This window comes from Triticum aestivum, chromosome 4D (assembly GCF_018294505.1).
Source record: "Triticum aestivum cultivar Chinese Spring chromosome 4D, IWGSC CS RefSeq v2.1, whole genome shotgun sequence".
Lineage (NCBI taxonomy): Eukaryota > Viridiplantae > Streptophyta > Magnoliopsida > Poales > Poaceae > Triticum > Triticum aestivum.
Window position 1 is genome coordinate 146679822 of NC_057805.1, and position 717 is coordinate 146680538.

The following is a 717-nucleotide window of genomic DNA, read 5'->3' on the forward strand; positions in this document are numbered from 1 at the left end:
CTAAAACCAACATTTGAATGTACATAGTATGAGACTTAATATCGATGTTTCAATTCGGTGTACATTGTAAGATTTGAACCGAGGACCAGGCATACGGGTAATTATTTCGAATTTGTGCCATACTAAGTTTTAAAAAGTTGACATTGACTCAGCTTGTTGTGCTAGTTTGTAGGTCATATGTTTGAATCCATCCAAAAGTTTTCTCACTACCATCGTGTTCATCATATACATATGAATTTGTATTAAAAAGTAGCGTGGATACAGTGAAATGCAAAATCCACGTTAGAATTGGAGATCGCTACGTGACACACACTCTAATTCAAATAACTAACTACGTGACACACACTCTAATTCAAATAACTAATTATGTGACACACACTCTAATTCACGTTAGCGTGGGTACCGTTTCGATTTTTTTTCAAATAACTCGTTAATTAATTTATAGTACTCCCTCTGTTCACTTTTATAAGACCTTGAAGACATTTCAGACAATGCGCAAAACAGTTCATTTTAAGTTGTCTGAAACGACTTACAAAAGTGAACGGATGGAGTATCTCGTTTCGAATGACTAATTATTGCAAGGAAAACACGGGAATGGTAATACATACAGATTCGTTTGCAAATGAAAGAAGATTCGTTTGCATTCTCAAATGTAGGCGCACCAGGCAGACCAGGGTCGTGTCGGGGTGGACGCTGCTTCGGTGCCTTAAAGGCAAC